The 16,420-nt window shown below is 31.3% G+C and overlaps 1 long non-coding RNA gene across 1 annotated transcript; it reads left to right on the top strand.

Annotated features, from left to right (window-relative positions):
* The first annotated feature begins 4,649 nt into the window (after window positions 1-4,649).
* Window positions 4,650-10,714, top strand: LOC143055963 (uncharacterized). The gene is made up of 4 exons (XR_012972180.1): window positions 4,650-7,803; window positions 8,719-8,848; window positions 9,518-9,669; window positions 10,374-10,714. It is a non-coding gene; the product is annotated as an uncharacterized LOC143055963 (long non-coding RNA).
* The last annotated feature ends 5,706 nt before the right edge of the window (window positions 10,715-16,420 follow it).

Genomic DNA, 16,420 nt, shown 5'->3' with positions numbered 1-16,420 from the left:
AAAAACAATGATTCCAATTCATTATTCGTAAAATTTCCGTTTACATATACCACTAATCCAGCTTCATTAAAGTAACAACATATCTTCCAGGATTAATTTGAATAAGTACATCTAAGGACTTCATTTTGGGGAACATGTATTCTTGAGATAAATGTATCATATTTTCTTCCCTAAATACAGGAGGTGAGGAATCATTGATTTTTTTGCATTGTAGAACTAGGTCAACAAAACTGTTATTTCAGGAAATATGAATATTTTTTAACCAAATGAATGGATCACAAAACTTTTGAGAAATTCATTTTGAAATTATTTCAAGAAAATCTCACCAGTGATATTCATACCTGCCAACTTTTCAAAATGCCCATGGGGGTTTTGCTTGCAAGATGGCTGTCATAGTCCTAAAAATCTTTAAGAGGGCCTTCAAATACATTTTAATGTTGTTTTTCGGCTTCATGCTTTTATAAGCCTAGAGTCATTGTAAAATTAACTGTATTGTTTAAAATTGTGGACAAAATAATAAAATTGATCTTTCAAAATTTCAATTTGGGAGCCTCCATGGGGGAAATCCGCTGCAAATAGTGACAGTTGGCAGGTATGGATATTTGAGGCTAGAGTATTAGAAAGTCAAGAACCCAATACATACATTGAGGAACTTTAAACAAAAAATATAGTAAAACCTTGAGATTCAGAATTATGCACTACAGAGATACTGTATAGTAAAACCTTGAGATTCAGAATTATGCACTACAGAGATATAGTAAAACCTTGAGATTCAGAACTTTACACTACAGAGATATAGTAAAACCTTGAGATTCAGAACTATGCACTACAGAGATATAGTAAAACCTTGAGATTCAGAACTGTGCACTACAGAGATATAGTTAATAGTAAAACCTTAAGATTCAGAACTATGCATTACAGAGATATACTTCTGATTTAAAAAAAAGATTTTCAAAATTTAAAATATAACAGCAATTTCATTTATTTCCACACCTTTACTAAAGTACTGGCTACTTGCAATTTGCTAGTGATACTTTAAGAAGGAAAAGTCCACCAGCCATGATATGTTCAGAGGCGGATTTAGGGGGGGGGGCCCAGGGGGCCCGGGCCCCCCCTTTTTGGGAAAAAATTTGGTTGCTTATATAGGGAATCACTGAAGCGTGACTGGAGCGGGCCCCCTCTTAGGTCAGTCAGTGGGCCCCCACTTATGAAAATTTCTGGATCCGCCATTGATGTTCACAGTGATAATGATGACCCTTACTTATGTTTTTAGATTTTGGCAAAGTATGAGAAGGTAATATATATGATGGCATAATCCCCCTTCAGGGGGTCAATTGTACTAAATTGCAAATTTCAAAAGCAGTACAAATTTATTTTAAAACTAAAATCCTATTACAAACATTGAGGAGATTATTAAACCAAGAAGAATTAAGAATAATTTCAAATTTCAAACAATCACAACTTATGTTACAAATAATATGAGTTAAAAAATCTTTTGAATTATTCATGTTCTTATTCCCCCCCCTCCCCCCCCCCCCCCCAAGGGTGACTGGGGAATAGAAATATGGTCACTTGGTCTTCTTCCAACCGGCAGTAAAACGCTTGCCAAAGTGGGGCATCCGTTTGGCTGTGCAGGATGTATCAAGTTTGCAGCCAATCCGATGCTTCATGTAAAGAGGGTCCGATGGTCTTTGCATGCTAAGAACCCTTGCAACAACTCTTTGAGGGGTCCGTAGGTAGCCTGTTGCATGGCAAAATTTCTGTCCCTATCCAATATACCCTCATTTTCCAGTGGCAGTCCAAATTTCCCAGACTATCACGATGGCTTCTATAATTACAAGACCTACCTATTGTATTTATTGTTTAGTTGTTCTCGTCCTGATAATGCATGAACTATTTGCCACTTTTTTTTTATCAGTATATTTTATCTGAGACTACTGTGTTATAGTAGTCTCAGATTTTATGCAGGGGTCACTTAAAATTGAAATGAATGGGTTTGTTCAGAGAGGGAAGTGGATAGGGAACTGGATTAGAATGTCAATAACATGGCAAAAGGAAATGATAAAATGTTTTTTTCTTTGTCAATCTACATTTTTTTTGGCCTTAAAATGGCTTCCAAGTTGGAATATATAAATGGAAGTACATTCTTTTAACTAGAGATATTTGGAGTCAAAACCTATCTTCTCTATATTTTCCACTCTAAAATTGTCTTACTATTTAGCAATACTCTGATTTAGAATGACTATTTTAATACATGTTACCTTTAACATCTGATATTTTTATTATCTAGAGCTCTGTGAAAAAAAAAAGAAAAAAAATATATAAAAAAGAAATACCAAAAAATAATATGAAAACAAAATAGTAAACAGTTCTAGATAATAAACATTGAGGGTGGTCTCAAAAGTGGGATTATTTTAATATTTTTTATGACCCCTGTCTAAAAGTCTTCTAAAGTTAAGAGCACCTGAGATCACCCCTAGTTTTTTGGTGGGGTTCGTGTTGTTTATTCTTTAGTTTTCTATGTTGTGTCGTGTGTGCTGTTGTTTGTTTGTCTTTTTCATTTTTAGCCATGGTGTTGTCAGTTTGTTTTAGATTTATGAGTTTGACTGTCCCTTTGGTATCTTTCGTCCCTCTTTTATCAATTGTTTAAAACAAACAAAAATTTGAAAAGCAATTTAAATAAAAAATATAGGTCCTATTTGTAGGGACAGTGCAACTCTGCACGTTAAAGAACCCTTGCCACAACTCTTTTGAGGTGTCAGTAGGTAGTTATCAAAAATACCAGGATTATAATTTTATATGCCAGACGCGCGTTTCGTCTACATAAGACTCATCAGTGACGCTCAGATCAAAATAGTAAAAAATCCAAACAAATACAAAGTTGAAGAGCATTGAGGACCCAAAATTCCAAAAAGTTGTGCCAAATACGGCTAAGGTAATCTACTCCTGGGGTAAGAAAATCCTTAGTTTTTCGAAAAAGTCAAAAAGTTTTGTAAACAGAAAATTTATAAAAATGACCATATAATTGATATTCGTATCGACGTGACTTGTTGCAAGGCTAACTTTCTGTCCAACATTATCCTCTCTCGGCTGGCAGTAAAAATTTCCCCTCCATTCATCATCGGCCCACTTTAAAGAACCTACGAATTGATTTGTTATGATATCAAGAGATGTGAGACAACTATCCTACAGAGACCAAATGATGTTAATGTAAAATAGGTTACTGTATGGACTTCAAAAATGAGAAAATCCACGTACAATTAGCAGAAAGAGCCTCTAAGCTGGAGGATACAAAAATTTCAGCAATTTTTTTTTTTTAATTTTCATTACGAATTTAATTTATTACTTTATTAGTTCATATGGTACAAAAATCAACCAAAATAATTTATTTTGGCCCCAGTTGACTTTTTAAATGTGTATATATTGAAAAAGCTCCAAATTATCTGCCTTTGGTGCAAAAATGCCATTTTTTTTGCATAAAAATTGAAATATATCTTTTTTAACTCATCAGTGACCTATATTTTTTCATTTTTTTTCTCTCGATTAAGCTGAACTTAAAATAAACAGTTGTAAAATTTAAGCGATTTCTGTAATTTAGTTCTTTTTTTATTTCGACATTACCTCTATTTCTCCTATTAGTTCATCAGAAAAAAAATACCTTTACAAAATTGTATGTTTTTGATGAAGACCCCATTTTTGTCGAGCCTTCGACTTTAGTCGAAAAAGCGAGACTAAGCGAGACTACATTCCGTCGTCATCAGTGTCGTCGTCGCGGCTGCATCCACAAATATTCACTCTGTGGTTAAAGTTTTTGAAATTTTAATAACTTTCTTAAACTATACTGGATTTCTACCAAACTTGGACAGAAGCTTGTTTATGATCATAAGATAGTATACAGATGTAAATTTTGTAAAAATAAAATTCCATTTTTTCATTATTTTACTTATAAATGGACTTAGTTTTTTCTGCGGGGAAACATTACATTCACTCTATGGTTAAAGTTTTTAAAGTTTAAATAACTTTCTTAAACTATCCTTGGTTTGTACCAAACTTAAACAGAGGCTTGTTTATGATCATAAGATAGTATCCAGAAGTAAATTTTGTGAAAAAATAAATCTATTTTTTCCGTATTTTACTTTTAAATGGACTTAGTTTTTCTGCGGGGAAACATATTACATTCACTCTGTGGTTAAAGTTTTTAAAATTTTAATAACTTTCTTAAACTATCCTTGGTTTGTACCAAACTTGGACAGAAGCTTTTTTATAATCATAAGATAGTAAGTATCCAGAAGTAAATTTTGTAAAAAGATAACTCCATTTTTTTCTGTATTTTACTTTTAATTGGACTTAGATTTTCTTCCAGTTAACAATACATACAGTCTGCAGTTAAAGTTTTCAAAACATTTATTAATAGATTCATTAACTATCCAAAATTTTTACCAAACTTGGACAGAAGTTTCTTACAATCATAAGATAGTATCAAGAGAAATGTTTTTATTGATTTTTTTCCTCATTTTTGTTGAGCCTGCGATTTACAGCAAAAGTAGGCGAGACACTGGGTTCCGCGGAACCCTTACAAATTTTTTAATTTTCTTTTTCTGTTAAGTATATATGATAGAGTATATATGATAGAGTTCATTTATTGAAACATATAGCAAAATCCTATATTTAAAAAAAACCTGATTTATACCCATTAGCCCTCTTAATTGAAGATTTCAATCTATCGATGGTGATAAATCAACAGCCTGATTTAATTATGGGCATAATTGAAACAATGAACAGTTCAAGTATTCATTATACCCCCGCTTTGAAAAAAAGGGGGGTATACTGTTTTACCTCTGTCTGTCCTTCCGTCAGTCCGTCAGTCTGTCAGTCTGTCAGTCAGTCCGTCCATCCCATGAATATTTTTCGTCACATTTTTCTCAGGAACTACACTACCAGGATTTCTGAAATTTGGTTTCAGGCTTGATATAAGTCAGCTATACAGTGTGATGCGTTTTCAGATTCATCACTCAACAACGTCCTGTTTACCGAACACTTGTTTGATTTTACACATGATAGCCAAGTTGAAAATTGTTCATCACATTTTTCTCAGGAACTACAATACAAGGATTTCTGAAATTTGGTTTAAGGGTTAATATAAGTCAGCTATACCGTGTGATGCGTTTTCAGATTCATCACTCGACATGCACTTCCTGTTTACCGAACACTTGCATATGTTTACACAATTAATATTATCCACTTGCGGCGGGGGTATCATCAGTGAGCAGTAGCTCGCAGTTTCACTTGTTTCTTCTCTATATTGAAATATCAAATGTTAAAGATAAAAAATACAAAAAAACAATTCAAATATTGGTTGAGGGGTATACCAAAAATTAAACCATAGAAAGAAAGTTTTTCACGATAGCCATTATCATCTGATATTTTTATTATTTAGAGCTCTGTAAGAAAAAATATGAAAAAAAAAATAAAATAATATGAAAGCAAAATTGTAAACAGAGTTCTAGATAATAAACATTGATGGTGGTTTAAAAAGTGGGCATATTTAAAATTTCTTTTTATTCAATATATTTAATATGATGGTTTTTTTGTGAATTCTTTGTGCTGGATAGGTTTTTTCTTTCATAAGTATATTAACTTGTTTTTTTGTCAAGCTGTACATTTTGTATGGTATCGAACAATGGCTTTAAAGTTGGAATATTTAATTGGAAGCGCATTCGCATTTCTTTAATTTTAGTAACTTGGAGACAACATCTATTTTCTCTGAATATTACACGCTAACATTGTCTTAAAATTTTGCAATAATTTCATTTTGAATGACTTTGTTTAAACCTATAACCTTAAACATATGATATTTTTATTATCTAGAGCTCTGTAAAAAAAAAAAAAAAAAAAATATGTAAAAAAATAAGAAGAAATAACAAAAAATAATATGAAAACAAAATTGTAAACAGAGTTCTAGATAATAAACATTGAGGGCGGTATAAAAAGTGGGCATATTTAAAATTTCTTTTTACTCAATATATTTAATATGTACAACTCGTGGTTTTTTTGTGAATTCTTTATGCTGAATAGGTTTTTTCTTTCATATGTATATCAACTTGTTTTTTTTGTCAAACTACATTTTGTATGGTATCCAAAAATGGCTTTAAAGTCGGAATATTTAATTGGAAGCACATTTCTTTAATTTTAGTAACTTGGAGACAACATCTGTTTTCATGCTAATATTGTCTTAAAATTTTGCAATAATTTCATTTTGAATGACTTTGTTTAAACCTATAACCTTCAACATCTGATATTTTTATTATCTAGAGCTCTGTAAAAAAAAAAAAAAAAAAAATATGTAAAAAAATAAGAAGAAATAACAAAAAATAATATGAAAACAAAATTGTAAACAGAGTTCTAGATAATAAACATTGAGGGTGGTATAAAAAGTGGTCATATTTAAAATTTCTTTTTATTCAATATATTTAATATGTACAACTCATGGTTTTTTGGTGAATTCTTTGCGCTGAATAGGTTTTTTTCTTTCATAAGTATATTAACTTGTTTTTATATGCCCGTCTTTTAGACGGAACGTATTATGGTATACCATGGTCCATCCGTCCGTCTGTCCGTCCGTCGTCCACACTTCGGACAATAACTCAAAAACACTTTCACCAAATTCCATGAAACTTAAGTGAATTGTTTATATCTATTGACGTAAGCTCCCTTTCGTTTTTTTTTTTTTAAATTTCAGATTTGAAGATTTGGATTTCTGGGGCTTTATTCATAAAAAAGGGGGGGATTTTCAACACTTCGGACAATAACTCAAAAGGCTTTCACCAATGTCCATGAAACTTTGGTGAATTGTTTATATCTATTGATGTAAGCTCCCTTTCAATTTTTATAAATTTCAGATTTTAAGTTTTGGATTAATGGGGCTTTATTCATAATAAAAGGGGGATGTTTAACACTTCGGACAATAACTCAAAAAGGCTTTCACCAATGTCCATGAAACTTATTTTTATTATTATTATGAATAGTGCACTGTATAATTTGTAAAATGTTTATTGTGAAGTCTTGGAAAATTGTTAATCTTTAGAACTGTGTTTATTTGAGATGTTTATATTCAATCTTCAATAATGGTCATGGCAATGGAGGACAATAGAATATTGCTCTGAGAAGAAACTGACTTTTATCAAGAAAGATCCAACAACAGTAATCAATGATATCTACAAAGACAAAAGACTGAGCTATAATAGCTAAATAAAACTGAACTTGTATAATAACATGTATGTTCTATAGTAAAGATATGTTCCTACATAATGTTCTATAATGAAGACATGTTCCCACATACTGTTCTATAATGAAGACACGTTCCTACATAATGGTCTACAAGAAAGACATGTTCCTACATAATGTTCTGAGAAGACATGCTCCTACATAATGGTCTATAGTGAAGACATGTTCCTACATACTGTTCTAGAGAAGACATTTCCATTCTCAATTTTATGTTCCTACATACTGTTCTAGAGAAGACATGTTCCTACATAATGGTCTATAGAGAAGACATATCCCTACATAATGGTCTATAGTGAAGACATGTTCCTACATAATGGTCTATAGTGAAGACATGTTCCTACATAATGTTCAATGGTGAAGAAAGATGTTCTATAGCACAAACAGATGTTCCTTAGTTGCAATAAAGTGTTCAGAAGACGGACAGAGTTTCCTTTTGCAATGAAGTATCCAGAACTCATAGCTGATAAGATTTCAAGCTCTTCATTACATATTCTGCTGTTTTCTCAAGAAAAACTCAAGGTATTGATAGTTTAAGTCTGTAAAAAGTGTATTATTTGCACGCAATTTAAATTTTGAATTTAAATAGCCAAACCTGTTAGTGTGGATTGATTGTGTTAATTCTAGTTCTAGATTTATGATCCTCTTTGAATATTTAGATTAATGTGAGGGAAATTTCTCCCTTGTAATATCTTTTTGATAGTGTTTTGTAATTTTTCTTGTTTTCTTTTCTATTGATGAATATGAAGAATTGTGAAATGTGTATGACTTGATAGGATAATGAAAAGAAAAATTATATTTAAACTTTCAATAAATACTTTTTGACAATTCTTTTCCTCAGTTTAAAACATTGAAAATGCCTATAAAAACAATAGCTTAATATTTCATCAGAATGTATTGTAAGGCAGCATGCTATTTTGAATGTTGGTTATCTGTACGATCAGCCTAAACTGATTATACATAGTAAAAAAATAAATTGAAAGCTAACAAGGGTAAATAATTTATCAAATTTTAAAAGAAAAATACCAGTAAGCACTTGAAAAAAGCTTAAAAGTAAGAACTGTACCAGGCTTACATCTTACTGCAAGTTAAAGTTGGCACCAACTACCAAAGTGAGGGAGTTCTTTGCAAAATGCGAATCTTCTTTCAACCATTTATTGAAAAACTAATAACGAACATAAATAATATTGATAGAAAAAAAAAAAAATATATTTAAAAATAATTACATATTAGCTATGACATTTAGATGATGTGGTATGATTGCCAATTGAGACATCTATATAGCAGTGACCAAATGAAATCAATTAGTTTGATGATCTCCTTATAGAATTTAAAAAAACATACGGAAATCTTAATTAAATAGTTTTAATTTAAAAGATTATTTCAAGTCTTAAGTATGTGAATGCCATTCATAAAAATGAATTATTTTTATTCCAGATTTCAATGTTCAACCTGAAAGTCGAAATTCTTAAAATTTATGCTGGACATCTCAAATCAAGGATCCATCACAAAAGTACTGGATATCTACAGATATTAGACTTGTGGAGAATATTCTGATAAATTAATGGTAAGTGTTTACATTAAGGAATCTGGTGGGTTGATTGTGATCCCTTATGTATACAATCACCAAAATTAACATGGAATTGGAACCATTTTACAGCACTATAATAGAAGCCAGCATATGCTTTTTAATATTCAAAACAAACAAAAAATCTATTTTCAAAATACCTAGTAATTTCTTGTAATTGACTGTCAATCTGTTTGGCAAATTTGATTGGATTGATAAAAAAGTACTGCTGGGGTAAATGTGAGATGTATTGGACCTAATAATGAGTTCAAATTGTTTTAAGTATTATAAGGGTATTCTCACTGTTTTCAAAATACTGTAAAATTCTGAATATCCTAGAGCGTGTCAATCAATAAAGCAGATAAAATAGGGATTCCCAATATGCTAAAATGCTAAACAATGTTTTTGCTATCTTTTACTGAAGATTTTTTTTGTCTTTTCTTGTTGCCATTCTAAAACAATTAATTTTCAAGCGTATTCAGCAGATTTTGAACTGTTACCTATGTATTGCAATTTAAAAGAGAGCAAGTTATATGATGTGCCAAGTAGACAATTGGTGATTAATGTATTACTCTTTATCTATAAAAGTGGATACTTATGTCTTTGGGAATAAATAAACATTGTTAATCAGATGATCCCAAAAACTAAGAAATATTTTCTGTGTTTTAGATGTACGACAAATCCTGCTTCAAGTATCAAACCAGCAAAACTACTTGATGGGAGTAAAACATACCACTGAATCTCACTTCGTACAAGGTTGATAACCAGCAAAATTATTTAATGGGAGTAAAAAATAGGAGCAGGATCTCACCTCATACAAGGTTGGTATTCTTTAACTTCCGTAGTGAATTAATTATCTGTCCATCTATCTGATGTCGCAATGTTCTAATAAAAATAAGAAGATGTGGTATGATTGCTGATGAGACAACTCTCTACCAGAGACCAAAGGATGTAGAACAACTTTGAGTTCCAATGAAAAACTAGCTGTTTCACTGGGTCAACTTATGAATATGATGTACTGGAAAATAACCAATTGATTAAAGTAACTACTTTTAATGTTGTTCTTTATCATAACAGTTGCTGCAGTGTCTTCAGCTATGAACTGAAATGCTTATGCTTAGCAATAATGTCAAGACGACCCCTATTGTCAACTTGAATATTGTATGTTCAATAATGGTAACATTACTCCAACTGGAGGTATCAACTGTATTAAATACCGCTACAAAATAGAAGAATATTAGAAGTGAAAGAAATTAGTCTAGATGTATTTTGGTTATTTTTCTCATACACTTCACCTCCTTGTATTCATATCTGCATGGCTGTATTGAGACTTTAATATACTAAGCCTGCTTGAGGAAACAAAATCAGGGGAAACATTTCTATGGGGATGTAATTAAGTCTAAAGAATAGTACTGAACTGCTCACCATTGTTGCTGTAAAACCTTCCAAATTCATGTAATGTTCCCATTTTCTTTTGCAATTTTTATTATCCAATTGAATTAACTGATTACATTGTTGTTTGTAGTGAGGAGGGACAATTGAAGTGATGAACTAAGAAACATCTGAATGGTGTACACAAGAAAAACAGACCACATAGAATAAGGAAAGAGAAAGATTAACTCATAGAGTAAAGGATAGATGAAATTAGAAAAAAAACCCTGAAATTAACCAACATACCAGCTGACTTAGATTATAGCTGACTCAACTGATGAACATAGTCAACTGATAGACATAGTCAACTGATAGACAGAACCAACTTTAACATATTAATATCATAGTAAAACAATCAACATACCAGCTGACTTATCACCAACTTAAAGGTTAGAGCTGAACCAACTGATGAACATAGTCAACTGATGAACATAGTCAACTGATAGACATAGTCAACTGACGAACATAGAACAAAGTTTAACATATTAACAGCATAGTAAAACAATCAACATGTCAATATTAACAGCATAGTAAAGCAATGAACATGTCAGAGACTAATATTCTTGTCAATTAAAATATATGACTGAAATTTCATAATTGTATATGGTCAGCGGGGGAGAGAGACATGTAGTTTGGTCAAGAGTGGGAAAGGGTGCACACTGGTGTATCAGGATGAGAGAGGAGAGAGAGAAGAAATATTGCAACTGGTAAATTTGTCTTCAACCAATCACATGGCTTGTGATGATGTGTCTAATCTTAGACATCTTATATTTTTATTATCTACAGCTCTGTTAAAAAAAATGTAAAAAATAATATGAAAACAAAATTTAATTCTAGATAATATAATCATTGAGGGTGGTGTAAAAAGTTGGCATGTTTTATATTTTCTTTTTTTCACCAATATATTTATGATCATTTATGAAATTCAAAACGAGAATGTTTAATTGGACGTACAATTCTTTTGATTTTAGATATTTAGAGACAAAACCTATTGTTCTTTATTACAGTCTAAAAGTGTCATAGATTTGCACTATTCTTATTTTGAATGTCTGTGCTTATACCTCTAACCTTAGACATCCAATATTTTTATTATCTATAGAGCTCTGTAAAAAAAATAATGTAGAAAAATAACAAAAATAACAAAAAATAATATGAAAACAAAATGTGAACAGAGTTCTAGATAATAAACATTAAGGATGGTGTAAAAAGAAGGTATATTTTGAATTATCTCCACCCTCCAAATATATTTATGAAATTAAATACCAAAAGATATTTATTGGTGAATGATGCATGTTAATTAAATTGGGATAAGTTTTTTCTTTTCATTAGTGTACATATTTTAAAATGCTTTTTGTCAAGCTATACATTTTTCTTAGGCATTGAAATTGCCTTTTGGTAAATATGTTTAATTGGAAGCATATATATCACCCTTACAGTGTCTTTTATTTGCAATATTCTGATTTCAAATATCCTTGCTTATACCTTGAACCTTATACATCCAATATTTTTATTATCTAGAGCTTTGTAAAAAAAAAAATGTAAAAAAATAAAAATGCCAAAAAATAATATGAAAACAAAATTTGTAAACAGAGTCCTAGATGATAAACATTAAGGGTGATGTAAAAAGTGTGTAGGCTTCAAAATTCCCCCCCTCCCCCCCCCCTCAATATATTTATGAAATTAAATACAACATTTAATTTTATGTGAAAGATTTGTATTCAATAGGATTTTTCCTTTCATTGGTATATTAAATTGATTTTTTTGTCAAGCTGTACATTTTTCTTGGGTATTGAAAATGGCTTTAAAGTTAATATGTTTAGTTGGATGTAGATTCTTTAAATATTAGATATTGGAGACAAAACCTATCTAAGCTGTATATTACACTCTATTTTAACAGTGTCTTAAATTTGCAATGTCTTTGCTTATACCTCTAACTTTAGACATCCAATATTTTCATTATCTAGAGCTCTGTAAAAAAAAATGTAGAAAAAATAAAAAATAACAAAAATCATATGAAAACAAAATTGTAAACAGAGTTCTTGATAATAAACATTAAGGGTGATGTAAACAGTGGGTATATTTTGAATTCTTAAATTGCCTTAAAGTTTGAATGTTTAAATGGATGTTTTGAGATAAAACCTTTCATCTCTGTGTACTGTGTAACAGTGTCCTAAATTTTGCAATATTGTGAATTTGAATGTCCTTGTTAACTTAGTTAACTCTAACTTTTATTGCGAACCCAATTGTACCTTTCTATAGATTCACCTGATAGTTACCTGTCCATTTAAAATTTAGGCCCATCTAACAAATACAACTCACATGCAATTTTATAATGCCGGTAAACCTGTTATTTCTATCTATTTAACAGATTAACCTTTTACTGGGTAGATTAATCAATGAGTGATAGATTTCTCTTAGAAGAAATTTAAATGTCTCAGTAAATAAACTACACAGAGAACAATACCTGTTGTATTTGTTAGATGGGACAATAGAACTGCCAAAAGTTTAAATGGACAGGTAACTATCAGGTGAATCTATGGAAAAGGTATAATTGGGTTCGCAATAACATTTGAATTACATTCAGTATTGAAATAATATGTGATGCAAAATTTTCTTGTTATTCTTTGTTATTAAGTCCCTATTAAGGATAAAGTATTAAATGTTTTTGTCTCACCTGCCACAAAAGCTTCAGAATGCAAAACGTAGGATTTACGGCGACAGAAGCTATTTGTATAAAGCTTTATATTTCAGAAATTGATAGGCTTGGAGGATTCATACCATTAATACAGACAGATGCCATATGTTTTGAAGTTTCTGTCTGTCATATGTCTGTTGTCCTTGATCTTATTTTCATGGTTCAGCAACTGCTTGAAAAATGTTTTTCTTTTTCATTTGAATTTCTCAATGATGAGTCATAGGATTTGATATATGGGTCATTGCTATGTCTTTGTTCTTCAGATAGGGTTCACCTGACCTCAACCTCATTGATCAAGGTGAAAGTTACATGATTGGATCTGCTTCCCAGATGTTGTAAGCAGAAGTTTAACTTTGTTTGGTGTATGGAATGATTGTAAAGTGTACATGTCAGTCTGGTAGGTTTTATCTGATCTTGTCAATGATTTTCATTGTCTGAATGTTAAGTTTTCCTAGATAATATGAAAATAAGGAGATGTCGTATGATTGCCAATGAGTCAACTATCCACTTCAGTTCAAATGAAGTGGATGTAAGCATTAAAGGCAATAGTACAGCCTTCAACAGTGAGAAAAAGACATATCGTGTAGTCTGCTTTAAAAGGCCCTGACATGAAAAAAATGAACAATTCAAACGTCCTAATTTATAACGAAACTATTTGTGAAAAACAAATATGAGACATGAACCAACGACAGCCATATAACTACAGGTTACTGACTTTGTCACAGGCACTTAAAGAATGAGCCAGGGTTTAACAAGGTCTCAACCCTCCCCTAACCTGGGAAAGTCTAAGGAAAGGAGGTTTTATTATTTTTCGTTACCTCAGTCACAGTGAGTCCTTCTACCCAGAGCAAACACAAATTGCCTTACTTGCATTGCAAGTGTAAGATATCACCTAGCAGCAGATTGAGTGGAATTCATTGCAAGATGATTCCAATCGGGTCCGATTAAAAAATGAACATACTGAAAGTAGTACATATTTAAAACTAAATAGTTCCTTTAAATCTGTGTTAATTATGTATGGAATGATTGTAAGGTGTACATATCTGGCAGATTTCCTCATATTCATGGTTTTTTTTATTGATATCTAGTATTCATGATCTGTTCCTTTTATACTGTAAGCAATAGGTCAACTATATTTGGTGTTTGTTATGATTGTAAGGTGTCTTTCTGTCTTGGTTTATCTGGACATGACCCAAAACTATCAGCCTAAAATAAATTATGAATAGTATTTTCAAAGCAGCCCAGACATTTTAGCATGACTGCTCTCTTGTTTTCCTTGGAAGTGTAATGTTTAAAAAAAAACTTGATTTGATTAAACATGTCGGATGTTTATCCTTCTTGATCTAGTTTAAAAGAAATATAAGAATAAGGAGATTTGATATGGTTATGAGACGGCTACCAATATTTCCAAAAGGACGATGGTGTGAATAGTTTCGTGTAACTGTAATACCTTCAATAGTGAGCAAAATTTCTACCATATAGTTGGCTATGAATGGCACCTATTTGACCGATACAATTTAAAAGAGAACACCTAAGACTTGGATCATACAATAATCATCCAAGAACAAATACGACGAACAGCAACCAACAAAAACCACTGTATTGTAGGCTCCTAACTTGGGAAAGACACGTACAGTTTGTAGCGGGGTTGAACATGTTTGTGAGTGGTCAATCCTCCCCAAACATCAACAAGTGGTGTATTAATAAGGGGGAGGGTAATAACACTTGAGAAAAGAGTATAGGTCGGTTGGAAAGGCTTTAACTCATTGGATTGATAAAAAAATCCCCGAAAAACAGTTTACAAATCTTGAATATTACTATATACTCGCCTTTACTGAAAGCTAGTTCAAAGACAAATAAGTAGATGTGGTATGATTGCTAATTAGACGACTACCCATCAGGGTACAAATGATTCGAATTAAAGCAATTATTATATTTCAAATTACTGTAAATTCAGAAATTATTGCGATTTTTGTCGAGCCTTAGACTTTAGTCGAAAAAGCGAGACTAAGCGATCCAACATTCCGTCAGCGTCGGCGGCGGCGGCGTCCACAAATATTCACTCTGTGGTTAAGTTTTTGAAATTTTAATAACTTTCTTAAACTGTTCTTGATTTGTACCAAACTTGGACAGGAGCTCGTTTATGATCATGAGATAGTATCCAGAAGGAAATTTTGTAAAAATAAAATTCCATTTCAAATTTTACTTATAAATGAACTTAGTTTTTCTGTCGGGAAACATTACATTCACTCTGTGGTTAAAGTTTTTAAAATTTGTAATAACTTTCTTAAACTATCCTGGGTTTATACCAAACTTGGACAGAAACTTGTTTATGATCATAAGATAGTATCCAGAAGTAATTTTTGTAAAAAACTAAATCCATTTTTTCCGCATTTTACTTTCAAATGGACTTAGATTCTATGCCAGGAAACAACACTTTCACTCTGTGGTTAAATTTAAAAAAAAATTTTAATAACTTTCTTCTACTATTTTGGATTTGTACCAAACTTCGACAGAAGCTTGTATCTAGATGAATATTTTTATTGATTTTTTTCCTCGATTTTGTTGAGCCTGTGATTAACAGCAAAGTAGGCGAGACACTGGGTTCCGCGGAACGCTTACAATTTTTTTTTATTATTGCGAATAATGCGACTGGGTGATGATCGCGATAAGATGTAGTATGACACCCTATGAGACCACTATCCAACAAAAGACCATGTTAAAAGGATGTATACAAAAATAAGTTACCATACAGCACGGGGATATCTCAACATATAAACTTGATACGCAGTCAGCTATGTTTTTTTCCTTCCGAAATCTCTATCCAGGGCCCTTCATTACTGTTTTCTTTAATTTTTTATACCATTTTTCTATTTTATTTATACATTTTGCCTGTTATTCTCTAGTCTGATCTAGTCTATATGTTAGCACCTTATTCTCTATAATTTAATTTTTTGGGCCTATTTTGCTCTATTCTTTTTATTTTGAAGCCTTGTAGATTTCTGCACATTTTATTCTCTGTACACCAAATCAAGACTGTAAAGCATATATTTTATAAGAAAAGTATAGCCTATTTGTGATACCCCGGAATTACCCAGCGTTCAGACATACAGTCTGACATTTTATTTAGATGTAAACAACATGGGATCGCTCATTTTAATAAACAATTTACAAATAAATTGCTGACAATTTATATATTTAACCTGTTTGAAATTACACCATATTGATACATTTAACATTCCAAAAAAGCGAAACTAAGCATTGTCTGTGTAAACTTTTATGTAGGGAAAACTGCAAATATCTCCTTATTTTTATGCTGTTTCCCATTTACCATGAACAGTGGTGTACATCATGACATTATAATTGTATAAAATTGTTGGCAGACTAAATAACTCAGGTTTGGTTCATCATTCCTATTATTTTTAAAATCTATAATAAGAGTTAGT

Source organism: Mytilus galloprovincialis, chromosome 13 (genome assembly GCF_965363235.1).
Source record: "Mytilus galloprovincialis chromosome 13, xbMytGall1.hap1.1, whole genome shotgun sequence".
Taxonomy (NCBI): domain Eukaryota; kingdom Metazoa; phylum Mollusca; class Bivalvia; order Mytilida; family Mytilidae; genus Mytilus; species Mytilus galloprovincialis.
Note: the sequence above shows the minus strand (reverse complement) of the source record. Positions and strands in the feature narration are given on the sequence as shown.